The sequence below is a fragment of the Callithrix jacchus genome, chromosome 7 (genome assembly GCF_049354715.1).
Source record: "Callithrix jacchus isolate 240 chromosome 7, calJac240_pri, whole genome shotgun sequence".
Classification (NCBI taxonomy): Eukaryota; Metazoa; Chordata; class Mammalia; order Primates; family Cebidae; genus Callithrix; species Callithrix jacchus.
Genome location: NC_133508.1, coordinates 60,969,472 through 60,986,357, shown reverse-complemented (window position 1 = coordinate 60,986,357; position 16,886 = coordinate 60,969,472). Strand labels below are relative to the sequence as shown.

General features: G+C 42.9%; 1 long non-coding RNA gene and 1 pseudogene across 1 annotated transcript; one reads left to right on the top strand and one right to left on the bottom strand.

Moving 5' to 3' along the window:
• The first annotated feature begins 9,108 nt into the window (after positions 1-9,108).
• LOC118143125 (small ribosomal subunit protein eS17 pseudogene) lies at positions 9,109-9,606 on the top strand (annotated as a pseudogene).
• A 5,598-nt stretch (positions 9,607-15,204) lies between these two features.
• LOC144576950 (uncharacterized) lies at positions 15,205-16,634 on the bottom strand. The gene is made up of 2 exons (XR_013519865.1): positions 16,530-16,634; positions 15,205-16,151 (listed from the first exon to the last, which is right to left on the bottom strand). It is a non-coding gene; the product is annotated as an uncharacterized LOC144576950 (long non-coding RNA).
• Between the last annotated feature and the right edge of the window lie 252 nt (positions 16,635-16,886).

Genomic DNA, 16,886 nt, shown 5'->3' with positions numbered 1-16,886 from the left:
CCCAGTGCCAGGTGCCAGGTACAGACTCCCACAGACTCTCCTGTATCCATTCAGGGTGGAGAATGCTGAGGAACCTGGAGATACTTGAAAATAACTCCAGAAACAAATGAAGTGATTTTTGAAAACGGCACAGTGAGGTGAATTAACTTGCCCCAGGTCACACAGTGAATACATGGCAGAGGCAGGACTTGAACCAGGCACGAGCAGACTCCAGTATCCCCTTCTACTCTTGGGCTAGTGTAGTTACATCTATTGTTGCATATGAATGGAATACAAGGTCTGGAAGCATGTGCATCAGAGTGATTTTTCTTCAGTGACATTATTGGGGAGGGAGGGGGGCTTTCATGTTCTATTTTTCACATTCATGTATTATTTCTTCTTCTCACAACTTGCATGAATTTTATATTTAGGAAAAAGTGAAATGATGTGTTTTTGACCTGGTGCTCCAAATTGATAATGTTTATCAAAGGCTTTAAAAATACCCTATGGGAATAATCACATGTAGTCAAGAGGATACAAGGCTATTTCTGAAATCACTGATCTTTAGCCCACTGCTTTATCACCTTACACAGGTATGACTCCTTCATAATGTGCAGCACCTGTTGCTGGAACATTCCACAGCCTTTAGGAGTAGAGTTTTGAAGAACGTACAATGACATGGGAAAATGTTAATGACATAGAGTTAAATATAGAAAAGAGAATATGAAATCGTATACAGAGGATGATGCCACTGGTGTTTTAAAACATTCTAGTCTGGGTGCAGTAGCTCACGCCTGTAATCCCAACACTTTGGGAGGCCAAGGTGAGAGGATAGCTTGAGCCCAGGAGTTTCAGACCAGCCTGGGCAACAAACTGAGAACCCATATCCACAAAAAAATCAAAAAATTAGCTGGGCACGGTGGTTTGTGTCTGTGGTCTCATTCCTCAGGAGTCTGAGGTAGGAGGATTGTTTGAGCTCTAGAGATTGAAGCTGCAGTGAGCTGAGATCACACCACTGCACTCCTGCCTGGGCACCCAAGTAAAAAAAATTATATATAGAAATACTATAAAAATGCACCAAATATTAATAACAGTTATCTTTGGGTGTCAGGTTTATGGTAACTTTAAGCTGCTTTTTACTTTTCTTCATTTTCTATAATAATTATGTATAACTTTTCTACTCACATAATAACAATAACAACACAACTAATGGTTACTGGTGTTTTCTGTGCCAGGCACTGTGGTCGGCACGTTCCATGCTCCATCTCATTTAGTCTCCACCACAGACTTATGAGTAGATGTGAGGGAATGAAGACGTAAAAATGGGAAGTAATTTGTCCACTGTCACATAGCTGGTATGTGGTGAGGCTGGGGTCTGAACCCAGATAGTCTAATGGCAGAGGTCACTCTCAGCCACTATAAATGCTATTTTTCTTTTTCTTTTTTTTTTTATTTAGTAGAGAGGGGGTTTCACTGTGTTGGTTAGGGTGGTCTCAAACTCCTGACCTCAGGTGATCCACCTGCCTTTGCCTCCCAAAGTGCTGGGATTACAGGCGTGAGCCACCATGCCTGGCCTTCCCTTCATCTTTTGATGGCCTTCCTTGAAATTATTCTCTTTTTTCTTTAAACTCATGAGGTGAGTGTTTTATATTTTTGCACATTCATGAATGCTGCCTTTATACTTAATTAATAGTTTGCCTGGATTTTTTATTTCTTTGCATTAAATTACACTTTTTATTTCTTTGCATTAAATAATGTTGAGACATCTGAGGTTACCTTGATTTTTTGCTATTTTTCTTTAAAATAAAGATAGTACTTCAAGAGCTGGCTCCTGTTCATTGTGCCCAGTAGGCAGGGAGACCTGAAGCATAGCCGTGATGGGTTGTTGGGCAGGCTGTGCTCTGCATGAAAGAGAATGTACTCTGCTTGCTAAGCTTCAAGCCTTGGCAAGGAGCTGTATCTATCTGGAGAAAGAGGTGCCTTTTCATAAAAATGTGAAGTTCAGCCACAGTGAGATGCTACTACATACCTACCAGAAACATTAAAAAGATGGACAATACCAGCCAAGCGTGGTAGCTTATGCCTGTAGTCCCAGCATTTTGGGAGGCCAAGGTGGGGTAGATCATTTGAGCTCAGAAGTTTGAGACCAGCCTGGGCAACATAATGATACCCTGTCTCTACAAGAAATACAAAAATTTAGCCCAGCATGGCCACACATGCCTGTAGACCCAGCTACTTGGGAGGCTGAGGTGGGAGGATCACTTGAGCCTGGGAGGTGGAGGTTGCAGTTAGCTGAGATCATGTCACTGCACTCCAGCCTGGGTGACAAAGTGAGACTCTGTCTCTGTCTCAACAAAAAAAAAAAAAAAAAGAGAGAGAGAAAGAAAAGAAAATTAGACAATACCAAATGTTGATGAGGCTGGGGAGCAACTGAAACTCTCATTCATTGTTGGTGGTAAAGTGATACAGTGTTGGTGGTGCAACCACCTTGGAAAAAGATCTGTCAGTTATTAAAAAATAAAACATACACCTACCCTGTGACTCAGCCATTACATTCCTAAGTATTTACTCAAAAGAAATAAAAACATATGTTCACAAAAAGCCTTGTACAAGAGTGCTCATAGTACCTTTCTCATAATGGCCCCAAATAGTCAACAGCCCAGGTGTCCATCAATAGGAAAATGGACAAACAAACTGCAGCATATTTCTACAAAAGAATATTTCCCATTAATAAAAAGGAATGAATTAATGATATGCAGCAACAACATGGATGAATCTCAAAACACTACACTGAATGAAAGAAGCCTTACACAAGAGAGTATATAAGGTATGATTCCATTTATATGAATTTTCAGAACAGGCAAAACCAATCTACTGTGGAAAAATATCAGAACAGTGGGTTGCCCAGGGTGCAGGAGGGCAGAGTATTGACCAGGAAAGGGCATAAGGGAACTTCCTGGAATGATGAGAATGTTCTTTATTTTGTTCTTTATCTTGATATCTTGGCTGGGGTCACAGTTTGGGGTCACAGGTATATGCATTTATCAAAGCTCAATAAAAAGCACTTGTGCATAAATTTTACATCAAAAGGATAAAAATTGTGAGCAAATAGATGTGCATGCTGAAGTATTTAAGGAAATTGTATTGATGCCTGCAGTTTACTTTGAAATCCATAATAAAGTCGATGCATTAGTAAATGGCTAGAGGGATGGCTTTACATGAAAGAAAGGCATGTGCAGTACAACATTCACAGTAGAATTTAAACGGTGAGTTTAAGGGTCTTCACTATAAAATGCTTTCAACTTTTGCTGTGATGTGTGAAAAGTTTCACAATAAAACGTTGAAAAACATACTTGCTATATGCAAACATAATGTACGAAAGAAGGCAGGCACAAAAGGACACATGATGTGTGATTTCATTTAGCTAAAGGACAAAATGAACTGATGAGATTAGAAGTCAGGATAATGATCAGGCTGGGGATGAGGGTGTGTGTGTGTCACGGGGAAAGCTCTACTTCTGCACCTAGGTGCAGATGGCGGTATTCTGGCGGCGTTCAGGTTGTGAAAACTCATGGTTGCTGCACTTTTCTATAAGGTATACACATATGCACTTTTCTGTACATATGTGTATTGTACTTAATAAAACCGGGTTTTAAGAGACTTGCCATGTTACCAACTCCTGCTTCAATCAATATGTGGCAATAATTCACCATCTGTCCTACTCACAGAGAAAGGTGAGTTCAAATTCTAGTTCTGCCACTTACCTACTATGGGATCAGGGACAAGTAACCTCCATGGGTCTCAGCTTTCTCCTCTGTTAAAAGGAATAATGACACCTCTGTCAGAGGAGGTGATGGTGAGATGGTGCTAAAGTTATTGGGTTTTTTGCCACTAAAAATAATGGCAAGAACTGCAATCACTTTTGCACTAACTTAATAACTGCTTTCAATGAGATTAAATGGTGGCTTTGCTCCCCTCAGCCTCCCCCTGTTTTCAATACCACCAGGGATGTCCTGACTGGGCAGCAAGAAAGGCTCTTGGGTTGGCTGGGGACCCTGGGGCCCCTCGCTTAACTTCAACCTCTCTGAGTCTCGGTTTCCTCTCTACAAAGTACAGGTGATACTTCCTGCTGGGTAGGGTTGCTGTTAGCACTAGAAAAACTTTAGATCCATTAGCTTGAGGACGTCCAGGGTTTTCTGAGAACCTACTTGTTTTGGGGTTTTCCTTTTTTTTTTTTTTTTTTGACAGGGTCTCACTCTTACCCAGATTGGAATGTAGTGGCGTGATCTCGGCCCACTACAACCTCCACCTCCCAGGCTCAAGCAATTCTCCTGCCTCAGCCTCCCAAGTACCTGGGATTACAGGTGCGCACCACTACTGCCAGGCTAATTTTTGTATTTTTTAGTGGAGACAGGGTTTCACCATGTTGGCCAGGCTGGTCTTGAATTCCTGACCTCAAATGATCCACCTGCCTTGGCCTCCCAGAGTTCTGGGATTACAGGCGTGAGCCACCGTGTCCAGCCCCTTCTTGAAGTTTCCAAACCCCACTGTGGGGATAATGGATGTAGCTTGGACATCTTGGAATGGAGGCCCTGAGGTCCTCCCCAGGGTACAGTGACAGCCATTGCAGCACCTGCCCCTGGAGGCCAACCTGGTAGCCCCGCTGGTGCAGCCCAGCAATTGCTCCAGTTATTAAATTAGGGATTGCACTTGGGTGAGTAACCTGCTGCCCAGGAGCAGTAATCCATTGCTGCCACCACACAAAGGACACTCTGTTCAGGCACAAAGCGACTGCTCAGGTTGCTGCAAGACTCAGGCTGGGCACCTGGCCCTGATGGTGGGTCTGAGCTTCCCAAAGGTGCCTGCCAAGCTCAGAGGCATCAGGATATGCTCATTCCTGAGCTTCAAGACAGCTTGTCTTCCACCCACCCACTCTGCCAGGACCCAGGCTGGCTTTCCTGGGGCAGCTGGTCATTCTAGTGTAGTGTGTATGCCAGCCATGGATCAGATGGTCTACAAGCCAAGGATCCTCAAATAGAGACCCTTGACCCCAGCCCAGGACTTCTCAGATGGAGAGTGAGCCCACTCCTGCCCAAGAGGGACAGGTGGTTAGGACCAACCTACATCAGAGAGAACAGTAGCTAAGGGCTTAATTCCCAGGCAGCATGCCAAAGCATTACACACATTGTTACATTTGGACTGTTATTATCCCATTTCTCAGATAAGGAAACTGAGGCTTAGAGAGATGATGTAATCTGCCCCAGAATCCATAGTTTGAGCCTAGGTTGGGTGACTTTGAAGAGTCCCCTTTTTTTTTTTTTTTTTTTTTTTTTTGAGACAATGTCTCTCATTCAGGCTGAAGTGCAGTGGCCTGATCACAGCTCGCTGCTACCTCGAACTCCTGGGCTCAATCAATTCCACAGTCTCAGCCCCCGCAAATACTTGGGACTACAGGCACATGCCACCACGCCCAGCTAGATTTTTATATTTTTACAAAATACAAAAAAGATAGGATCTCATCATGTTGCCCAGGTTGGTCTTGAACTCCTGGATCCACCCGTCTCAGCCTCTCAAAGTGCTGGGATTACAAGTATGAGCCACTGTGCCTGGCCAAGCCCCCACTTTTCTCCACTTTGTTATACTAGCAGCAAGTAATGACGACAATGATAACTAACTTTTAAGCACAGATGGTACCTATGCTAAGCATTGTACATTAATTATTACATTAAATCACTCAAAAGACCCTACGAAGCAAGTAGGATTATTCCATTCAAGAGGAAATTGAATAAATGAATGGCTGGTGGGCTTGGCCTCTCAAGAACTAATTTTTATCACATACCTTCTCAACAGAATTGGGTATTGGGTCAGGTACATTCATACTGATGATCACCTTTCATCTCCACAATCCCCATAAGATGTCAGCCTTAGTTCTTTCATTTTCTAGATGATTTAACAGGCTTGGAACAGTTAAGTTTCCTGTTACAAGGCTAAAAGTGCTGGAGCTGTGATTCAAACCCTAGGCAGTCTACCCCCAAAATGCACACTCCTACCATTCTATCCTACTGTGCCAAGCCTATAAGCCAGTTGCCTTTAGCTGTGCTTAATTAAAGAATGGTGCCTGTTTTCTCATAGAACCGAAACAAAAACAAAAAGAATAAAGGAAAAGAATGGTTCCACATGGAATATGCCTGGCTGGGCTGATTATATCAATCCAGTGTCAAAATACTGGGTGGACAGGAAGACGAGTCGGTGTAAGTCAAAAGGAATGTGTAACTGCCCCAGGCCTCTGGTTTTTGGGGGGCAGTATTGCTTAGTGGTAAGGAGCCCAGAGTGCCAGAGCCAGCCTGTGTAGGTCCAAATCTCAGCTTTACCATTGACTAGCCGTAGGACCTTAGGCATTTTGTTTAACTTTTCTGTACCTAGTTGACTCATCTGTAAAATGAGTATGATGATGGCAATATAACAGTGCCCATCTCCTAGGGTTAATGTGAGAATGAAACCAGTTAGTATATGTAAAGTACTTAGAACACAGCCTGGCATGCTGTCAGCATTATATAAGTGCCTGTGATTCCATCCACAAGTTAGGCAATATATACAAGTGCTTGAGTTTTGCTGCATGCAAAAATGTCTTTGCTGAGTCGGGATCTGATGTTATACCCTAGTTTTTATAGAGGGTGGATGTGACAAATAGTTATTGAAGAATGTGTCAGTGTCACTGGTAAAGCTGAGGACATTGTTCACCACGTTGCACGGTGCCCTTTATCTCAACATTCCTATGCTCCGTTCCCAGAGCCGAACACCAGGAAAGAACATGTCTCCCCAGACCAGCACGCCTGATGTCTGGGAGCAGCACCAGCCCCTTTGGCTGTCAGGAGTTTGGAAATGAAATGAAATGTGATGTTCATTGGCTTAAGCTCAGGTCCTAGGGCTTTCTCCTTTCCCTGTTGGTTGTTTTATCAAAAACGTTGTTTTCACTTTGATTGTTTTGAAATGGAAATTGTTTTAGAGATTATTTATGATGTTAAAACATATGTATCTTGACTGTAAAGAAAAAAATTAATATTTTGATGTATCCTCTTAGAGATGTTTGTATATAAATTTGGGTATGTACAATGTATGTGTGTGTGTTATATATATTATATGTATGTGTATGTGTATACATGGATAGGTGTGTGCATATGTTTTTGGAAACAAAATTTTAGAAAAGGGAAAATGAGGTCATACTGTTTGGAAACCCACCATTTTCTTTTAGCTTACTTCGGACTTTATTTTTTTTCTTTTTGAGACAGAGTCGCACTCTGTAGCCCAAACTAGGGTATGGTGGTGTGATCTCAGCTCACTGCAACTTTTGCCTCTGGGGCTCAAGCAATTCCCATGCCTCAGCCTCCCAAGTAGCTAGGACTACAGGTACCCACCACCACACCTGGCTACTTTTTCGTATTTTTAGTAGAGATGGGGTTTCGCTAAACCCCCACCATGCCCAGCTGGTTTTTGTATTTTTAGTAGAGATGGGATTTCACCATGTTGCTCAGGGTAGTCTCAAAGTCCTGAGCTCAGATAATCCACCCACTGCAGCCTCCCAAAGTGCTGGGATTACAGGCATGAGCCACTATTCCAGGTCACTTACAGCAGACATTTTAAGAAGTTACAATATCTCAGAAGTTACAATATTTCTTTTCTTGTTGAAAAAGAAAAGAAACTACAATAACCACAGACATAACTTTATTCATTCATTTAGCAAAATATTTACAATACTATAAATATTTTCTAACACTCTCTCTAGGCCCTGAGAACATAAAACTGAACAAAATAGATAAGTTCTGGCCCTCCTGGGAGCTATCAAACCATAAACCACTAAAAACCATCATTTCAAATGTTGCTGTGAAGAAAGTGAGGCTCTTGTGTTGAAGGCAACATTAAAAGGATGGTCATAAAAGCCTGCTTAGGCTGGGCATGGTGGCTCATGCTTGTAATCCCAGCACTTTGGGAGGCTGAGGAGGGTGGATTACCTGAGGTCAAGAGTTCAAGACCAGTCTGGCCAACATGGTGAAACACAGTCTTTATTAAAAATACAAAAGTAGCCGGGCATGGTGGTGGGCACCTGTAGTCCCAGCTACTCAGGAGGCTGAAGTGAGAGGATCACTTGAACTTGGGAGGAGGAGTTTGCAGTGAGCCAAGATCGTTCCAGCCTGGAACCTGGTGACTGAGCGAGACTCTGTCTCAATAATAATAATAATAATAATAAATAAATAAACATTTTTAGGCCGGGTACAGTGGCTCCCACCTGTTATCCCAGCACCTTGGGAGGCCGAAGCGGGCATCATTGGAGACCAGCCTAACCAACATGGAGAAACCCCATCTCTACTAAAAATACAAAAATCAGCTGGGCATGGTGGGGCATGCCTGTAATCCCAGCTACTGCCTCTGGAGGCTGAGGCAGGAGAATCGCTTGAATCCACAGGCGGAGGTTGTGGTGAGCTGAGATCATGCCATTGCACTCCAACCTGGGCGACAAGAGCATAACTCCGTCTCAAAAAATAAATTAATTAAGTTTAAAAAATAAAGCCTGCTTTGAGGAAAGGATGAGAATGGGACACCCCTGACTGCATCCTGGCAGAGGAAATGGTGAGTTCACAGGCCCTGTAGTGAGAGCAAGCAAGATCCATTCTAGGTACAGCAAGAAGGCTACTGTGGCTAGAGCTGATCAACACACAGGTGGAGAGAGCAGAAGGGGCCAGTTCTTGCAGGTCCTGGGGAACGGTTTGAGTTTTGTTCTCAGTGTCATGCTCTGATGTAGCCCTCTGAAAATCAAGATCACTGTGGCTGCTTGGTGGGGACTGCAGGGACCAAGAGTGGAAGCAAGGAGAACAGCTCCAGGAATCTGGGTGGCATGCACTGGAGTTGCAGCAATAGATGTGCCAAGCCCTGGCTGGATTTAGACTTAATTTTGAAGAAAGTCAAAAGAGGTACTTGCAGAGGTAAGGAATAGGGGGTTCAAGGACAGCTCTGAGACTGTAGATAACAGCAATAGTTATTACAGTCAGCCCTTTGTATTCAAGGATTCAGCCAACTGTGGATGGAAAATATTTCTTAAAAATACATTAACAGTCCGGTTTCCTCTTTCACTAACAACCCGCCAACGTGGGCCGCGTTCGCACCAAAACCGTGAAGAAGGCGGCCCGGGTCATCATAGAAAAGTACTACACGCACCTGGGCAACGACTTCCACACGAACAAGCGCGTGTGCGAGGAGATCGCCATTATCCCTAGCAAGAAGCTACGCAACAAGATAGCAGGCTATGTCACACATCTGATGAAGCGGATTCAGAGAGGCCCAGTAAGAGGTATCTCCATCAAGCTGCAGGAGGAGGAGAGAGAAAGGAGAGACAATTATGTTCCTGAGGTCTCAGCCCTGGATCAGGAGATCATTGAAGTAGATCCTGACACTAAGGAAATGCTGAAGCTTTTGGATTTTGGCAGTCTATCCAACCTGCAGGTCACTCAGCCTACAGTTGGGATGAACTTCAAAACACCTCGGGGACCTGTTTGAATCAATGCTGTATTATTTTCAATAAACCTGGGACAACAGCAAAAAAAACAAAAAAACAAAAACAAAAACAAAAAGAAATACATTAACAAATGGGTGGCTGGCAAGATGGCTGAATAGGAACAGCTCCAGTCTGCAGCTCCCAGTGAGATCAATGCAGAAGGCAGGTGATTTCTGCATTTCCAGCTGAGGTACCCAGTTCATCTCATTGGCGCTGGTTAGACAGTGGGTGCAGCCCATGGAAGGTAAGCCAAAGCAGGATGGGGTGTCTCCACATCTGGGAAGTGCAAGGGGTCGGGGAGTTCCTTCTCCTAGCCAAGGGAAGCCGTGAGGGACTGTGCATGAGGAATGGCGCATTTTGGCCCAGATACTACACTTTTCCCGCTGTCTTCACAACCGGCAGACCAGGAGATTTCTTCAGGTGCCTACACCACCAGGGCCCTGGGTTTCAAGTACAAAACTGGGCAGCTGTTTGGGCAGTCACTGAGCCATGGAGCTCAGCAAGCTAAGAACAACTGGCCTGAAATTCTCACTGACAACACAGCAGTTTGAATCGACCTGAGATGATTGAGCTTGATAGAGTGAGGGGCGTTCACCATTACTGAGGCGTAAGTAGGTGGTTTTCCCCTCACAGTGTAAACAAAGCAGCAGGGAAGTTCAAACTGGGTGGAGTCCACCACAGCTCTGAAAAGCTGTTGGAGCCAGACTGCCTCTCTAGATTCCTCCTCTCTGGGCAGGGCATCTCTGAAAGAAAGGCAGCAGCCCCAGTGAGGGGCTTATAGATAAAACTCCCATCTCCCTGGGACAGAGCACCTGGGGGAAGGGGTGGCTGTAGGCACAGCTTCAGCAGACTTAAACATTCCTGCCTGGTGGCTCTGAAGAGAGCAGTGGATCTCCCAGCACAGTGCTCGAGCTCTGCTAAGGGACAGACTACCTCCTGGACCTTTGTGCCTCCTGATGTGGAGACACCTCCCAGCAGAGGTCAACAGACACCTCATACAGGAGAGCTCTGACTAGCATCTGGTGGGTGCCCCTTGGGACAAAGCCTCCAGAGGAAGGAACAGGCAGATTCTTTGCTGTTCTGTAGACTCTGCTGGTGATACCCAGTCAAATAGGGTCTGGAGTGGACCTCCAGCAAACTCCAGCAGAGCTGCAGCAGAGGGGCTTGACTGTTAGAAGGAAAACTAACAAACAGAAAGGAATAGCATCAATATCAACTAAAGTGACATCCACACAAAAACCCCATCCAAAGGTCACCAACATCAAAGAGCAAAGGTAGATAAATCCACGAAGATGAGGAAAAACCAGCACAAAAAGGCCAAAAATTCCACAAATCAGAATGCCTTTTCCCCTCCAAAGGATCACAACTCCTCACCAGCAGGGAACAAAACTGAATGGAGAATGAGTTTGATGAATTGACAGAGGTAGGCTTCAAAAGGTGGGTAATAGCAAACTCCTCTGAGCTAAAGGAGCATGTTCTAACCCAATGCCAAGAAAAGTGGTTAGAGGAATTACTAACTAGAATAACCAGTTTAGAGAAGGACATAAATGACCTGATGGAGCTGAAAAACTCAGCACGAGAACTTCATGAAGCATACACAAGTATCAACAGCCAAATCAATGAAGCAGAAGAAAGGATATCATAGCTTGAAGATCAACTTAATGAAATAAAGCATGTAGACAAGATTGGAGAAAAAGAATTAAAAGGAAGGATCAAAGCCTCTAAGAAGTACAGGACCATGTAAAAAGACCAAACCTACATTCGATTGGTGCAGTTGAAAGTGATGGGGAGAATGGAACCAAGTTGGAAAACTCTCTTCAGGATATTATGCAGGAGAACTTCCCCAACCTAGCAAGACAGACCAACATTCAAATTCAGGAAATAGAGAGAACACCACAAAGATATTCCTCGAAAAGAGCAACCCCAAGTCACATAATCGTCAGACTTACCAAGGTGGAAATGAAGGAAAATATATTAAGGGCAGCCAGAGAGAAAGGTTAGGTTACCCACAAAGGGAAGCCCATCAGACTCACAGCAGATCTCTTTGTAGAAAGCCTAAAGCCAGAAGAGAGTGTGGGCTAACATTCTTATAAAAAAGGATTTTCAACCCAGAATTTCATATCTAGCCAAACTAAGCTTCATAAACAAAGGAGAAATAAAATCCTTACAGGCAAGCAAATGGTAAGAGATTTTGTCACCACCAGGCCTGCTTTACAAGAGCTCCTGAAGGAAGCACTAAATATGGAAAGGAAAAACTGGTACTGGCCACTGCAAAAATAAACCAAATTATAAAGACCATTGACACTATGAAGAAACTGCATCAACTAATGGGCAAAATATCAGCTAGCATCATAATGACAGGATCAAATTTACACATAACGATATTAACTTTTAATGTAAATGGGCTAAATGTCCCAATGAAAAGACACAGACTGGCAAATTGGTTAAAGAATCAAGACCCATTGGTGTGCTGTATTTGGGAGACCCATCTCATGTGCAAAGGCACACATAGGCTCAAAATAAAGGGATGGAGGATTATTTACCAAGTGAATGGAAAGAAAAAAAAGCAGGGGTTGCAATCCTAGTCTCTAATAAAACAGACTTTAAACCAATAAAGATCAAAAAAGACAAAGAAGGGCATTATATAATGGTAAAGGAATCAATTTAACAAGAAGAGCTAACTATCCTAAATATATATGTACCCAATACAGAAACACCCAGGTTCATAAAGCAAGTTCTTAGAGATCTACAAAAAGACCTAGACTCCCACACAGTAATAGTGGGAGACCATAATACCCCACGGTCAATATTAGACAGATCAACAAAACAGAAAATTAACAAGGATATTCAGGACTTGAACTCAGCTCTGGACCAAGCAAACCTAATAGACCTTTACAGAACTCTCCACCCCAAATCAACAGACTATACATTCTTCTCAGTCCCATATCTAACTTATTCTAAAATTCACCACGCAATGGAAGTAGAATACTCCTCAGCAAATGCAAAAGAATGGAAATTATAACAGTCTTTCAGACCACAATGCAATCAAATTAGAACTCAATATTAAGAAACTCACTTAAAACCTCACAACTACATAGAAACTAAACTACCTGCTCCTGAATGACTACTGGGTAAATAATGAAATAAGGGCAGAAATAAATAAATTATTTGAAACCAATGAGAACAAAGACACAATGTACTAGATCTCTGGGACACAGCTAAAGCAGTGTTTAGAGGGAAATTTGTAGAACTAAACGGCCACAGAAGAAAGCAGGAAAAATCTAAAATCAATATCCTGCTATCACAATTAAACAAACTAGAGAAGGAAGAGTGAACAAATTCGAAAGCTAGTAGAAGACAAGAAATAACTAAGAACAGAACTAAAGGAGATAGAGACACAAAAACCCTTCCAAAAAAATCAAGGAATCCAAGAGCTAGTTTTTTGAAAAGATTAACAAAATAGACTGCTAGCCGGACTAATAAAGAATAAAGGAGAGAAGAATAAAATAGACACAATAAAGAATGATAAAGGGGATATCGCCACTGATCCCACAGAAATACAAACTCACCATCAGAGAATACTATAAACATCTCTGTGCAAATAAACTAGAAAATCTAAAAAAAAAAAGGATAAATTCCCGAACGCATACACTCTCCCAAGACTAAACCAGGAAGAAGTCAAATCCCTGAATAGACCAATAACAAGCTCTGAAATTGAGGCAGTAGTTAACAGCCTACCAACCAAAAAAAAGCCCAGACGAATTCACAGCCAAATTCTACCAGAGGTACAAAGAGGAGCTGGTACCATTCCTTCTGAAACTATTCCAAACAGTAGAAAAAGAGAGACTCCTCCCTAACTCATTTTATAAGTCCATCATCATCCTAATACTAAAACCTGGCAGAGACACAACAAAAAAAGAAAATTTCAGGCCAATAGCCCTGATGAGCATCATTGTGAAAATCCTAAATACAATACTGGCAAATAGAATCCAGTAGCACATCAAAAAGCTTATCCACCAGGATCAAGTAGGCCTCATCCCTGGGTTGCAAGGCTAGTTCAACATATGCAAATCAATTAGCATATCCATCACATAAACAGAACCAATGACAAAAACCACGATTATCTCAAATGATGCAAAAAATTCTTCACCCCTTTATGCTGAAAACTCTCGATAAACTAGATATTGATGGAATGTATCTCAAAATAACAAGAGCTATTTATGACAAACTGACAGCCAATATCATATTGCATGGGTAAAAGCTGGAAGCATTTTCTTTGAAAACTGGCACAAGACAAGGATGCCCTCTCTCACCACTCCTATTCAACATAGTATTGGAAGTTCTAGCCAGGGCAATCAGGCAAGAGAAAGAAATAAAGGGTATTTTCAAATAGGAAGAAAGGAAGTCAAATTGTCTCTGTATGCAGATGACATGATTGTATATTTAGAAAACCCCCTCATGTCAGCCCAAAATCTCCTGAAGCTGATATGTAACTTCAGCAAAGTCTCAGGATACAAAATCAATGTGCAAAAATCACAAGCATTCCTATATACCAATAACAGACAGAGACAAATCATGAGTGAACTCCCACTCACAATTGCTACAAAGAGAATAAAATACCTAGAAATACAACTTACAAAGGATGTGAAGGACCTCTTCAAGGAGAACTACAAACCACTGCTCAAAGAAATAAGAAAGGACACAAACAAATGAAAAAACATTCCATGTTCATGGATCGAAAGAATCAATATTGTGAAAATGGCCATACTGCCCAAAGCAATTTAAAGATTCAGTGCTATCCCCATCAAGCTACCATTGACTTTCTTCACAGAATTAGAAAAACTACTTTAAATTTCATATGGAACCAAAAAAGAGCCCACATAGCCAAGACAATCCTAAGCAAAAAGGACAAAGCTGGAGGCATCATGCTATCTGACTTCAAACTACATTACAAGGCTACAGTAACCAAAACAGCATGGTACTGGTACCAAAACAGATATATTGACCAATGGAACAGAACAGAGGCATCAGAAATAATGCCACACATCTACAACCATCTGATCTTTGACAAACCTGACAAAAACAAGCAATGGGGAAAGGATTTTCTATTTAATAAATGGTGTTGGGAAAACTGGCTAGCCTTATGCAGAAAACTGAAACTGGACCCTTTCCTTACATCTTATACAAAAATTAACTCAAGATGGATTAATGACTTAAATGTAAAACCTAAAACTATAAAAACCCTAGAAGAAAACCTAGGCAATCCCATTCAGGACATAGGAATGGGCAAAGACTTCATGACTAAAATGCCAAAAGCACTGGCAACAAAAGCCAAAATAGGCAAATGGGATCTAATTAAACTAAAGAGCTTCTGCACAACAAAAGAAACTGTCATCAGAGTGAATCAGCAACCTATAGAATGGGAGAAAAATTTTACAATCTATCTGTCTGACAAAGGACTAATATCTAGAATCCACAAGAAACTTAAACAAATTTACAAGAAAAAAACAAACAACCCCTTTAAAAAGTGGGGGAGGAATATGAACAGACACTTCTCAAAAGAAGACATTTATGTGGCCAACAAACATATGGGCAACAAACAAAATCATCATCATTAGAGAAATGCAAATCAAAACCATAATGAGATACCATCTCACACCAGTTAGAATGGTGATTGGTTTTTTTTTTTTTTTTACCAAGAAATGTTTTATTTTTCTTGCAGTAGCTTTGTTAATTGCACAAAATCATGTTTTGTTTTTGCCATTTAAACATTATCACACAATCCTATTCCGAAAGACAAATATTCATTAAAAACAAAGCAAAAATAAAAATTCACAACCTTAACTACCTAGATTTGTCATTTAAAGGTTTAAAGAAAAAAGGGAGGGGCTTTCTTACAAGCTTTTTCACAAGTGTCACATTTTCTCCTTAAAAGGGAAGGATTTCAAAACAAAGGTGAAATAGCTTAAACAGAAATATTCATAAAAAGGAACTTTACAGAATTGTCAACAATATTAAGACAACACTGACTAACCAGTTTCATTACCGCCTCTTCCCCATCCCCACCCCCAGTGTGTCCCGCCAGGACTAGAACAGGCTTTGTATTCAGACAGAAATGCTTCAAAATCCCAGTGAAATGAACTGTGCTCAAAACCCAACAGGCATCTTCCCTGCTTTCCCTACTCCTCTTCTGCAATCCTCTAACCCAGGTTTTAATCTGTGAAAAGGGGCCAAATCCGTGAGGGGGGAGGGACGCCGCCCCAGTGTGGCCGCCTTATATATAATTATATATTCCACCATAAATGCTGGCCTTCCTTCTGCAAATTATGATTTTAGAAAATCCAACCCATGCAGGGGGATAAAAAACTGACACCCTTTTTGTTTTTTTGCAACATCCCAAGCCCCCTCTGGTCCCCTATCCAAGGAGAAATGTAGGGCCTTGAGGAAGTCCCAGACCCACCTCAGAGGGTCAGTCAGTTCAGGTAGGTCAGGCCCAGTTCTCTTCCCTCCCGACAGACCCCGGGCCCGGGAAGCACCGAAGACCATGACGCTGGCTGGAGTGAAGACACTTGTTTCCGTATCAAGAGCTGAGCCTAAGAAATGCTCATTGTTGGTCAGGCTGGGTCTGGGCCGAAGAAGGGACAGACAGACAGAAAGAAACACTGTCTCCACAGGAGGAAGATGGGGAGGAGGGAGGACAGAGAGCAGTGGGCATGCAGGGGACTTGGCAGGGCAGGCTGGAGAAGGGGGGACCACTGGGAGGGGACCAAGGTCAGAGTGGCTCTTCAGAGCCAGGTGAAGCCTGTGGCCTAACGGAAACAGGAATGAGCGCCCCCAACCCCCACTCCTCTTGGCTTCTCACTAGTAGCCCTGAGGACCCCCTCCCAAGAACTGGAATGCAAATCCAAATACTAGAACAGCCCAGGGAGGAGCAAACGCCCTCTGTGACAGTGGTGTTTGGGGCGTTGCTTCGAGGCGGTGAGGGCCGGGCGTCCGTGCTCACCTGCAGGCCGGCTGCTTGCTGCACTCCCTGGAAAGCCAGGGCCCCATCTTCTTGGGACTCTGCCAGTCTCTTTTCAGTTCACAAAGGCGTCTATGGAGCGCTGGGGGCACACTGGATGCTTAGACGGGAACATCTTTCTCAGACCATCACCTGAAGTTGGGGGGCCCCATGGGACCCTCCATCTGGAGTCTGTGCTGGCTCATCTGGGCCTAAGGCCTCTTCCTGCAGGTGATTGTTAAAAAGTCAGAAAACGGCCGGACGTGGTGGCTCACGCCTGTAATCCCAGCACTTTGGGAGGCCAAGGTGGGCTGATCACAAAGTCAGGAGATCAAGAGCATCCTGGCCAACATGATGAAA